Consider the following 1,094-nt stretch of genomic DNA (forward strand, 5'->3'; position numbering starts at 1 on the left):
AGACAAACATGGTAATTGATCCTACCTTCGCTACGCCTCCCATTGGCTAATCAGCATGATATGCAAATTAACTGCCAACAAAGATGGTGGTTAATTTGCATACTACGGGCAGGGCAGGACAGCACAGCCGCCAGCGTGAGCCGCCATCCCGGGCCGCAGGCCAGCTCCAGAAGCCCCAGAAGTCACCCAGAAGCCAGTGATTGGGGGGAGATGGGGGTCCCCTGCCCAAGCCTGACACCTCTGGCGGAGGCGTCAGGCCTGGGCAAGGGGCCGATCAGGTGATCGGAGGGTGATGGGGGTCTATGCCTGAGGGCTCCCAGTATGGGAGAGGGGGCAGGCTGGGCTGAGGGACACTCCCCCCCCCCACACCCAGTGCACGAATTTCATGCACCGGGCCCCTAGTTATATAGGATAGCTAAGATCTGGAAAAAGTGCCCATCAATAGATGAGAGGATAAAAAAGCTGTGGCAATGGAATACTATGCAGCTGCAAAAGAAGCTCTTACCCTTTGGAACAGAATGGCTGGACCTGGACAGTGTTATGCTGAGTGAAATAAGCCAGTCAGAGAAAGACAAGTATCACATCATCTCACTCATATGTGGAATCTAATGAACCAAATAAACTGATGAGCAAAATTGGTCCAGAGGCATGGATGCATGGATCAGACTGACAGATCTCAGAGGGGAGGCGGGTGGGGGAACTGAACCAAAGAACTTATATACAGACTAGCGGCCTGGTGCACGAAATTCATGCATGGGGGGAGGGTGTCCCTCAGCCCGGCCTGCACCCTCTCCAATCTGGGACCCCTTGGGGGATGTCTGACTACCAGGGGATGTCCCTGTAGGATCAGGCCTAAACTGGCAGGTGGTCATCCCTTTCACAATCTGGGACCACTGGCTCCTAACCGCTCACCTGCCTGCCTGCCCAATTGTCCCTAACCACTCTGCCTGCCAGCCTGCTCACCCCCAATTGCCCCCCCAGGCTGGCCTGATCACCCCTAAATGCCCTCTCCTGCTGGCCTCATGGCCCCCAAATGCCCTCCCCAGCCAGAGGCCCTCCGCAGCTGGGAGCAGAATGCTTGCCTCGTTGCCAGG

This window comes from Myotis davidii, unplaced genomic scaffold, assembly GCF_000327345.1.
Source record: "Myotis davidii unplaced genomic scaffold, ASM32734v1 scaffold299, whole genome shotgun sequence".
NCBI lineage: Eukaryota > Metazoa > Chordata > Mammalia > Chiroptera > Vespertilionidae > Myotis > Myotis davidii.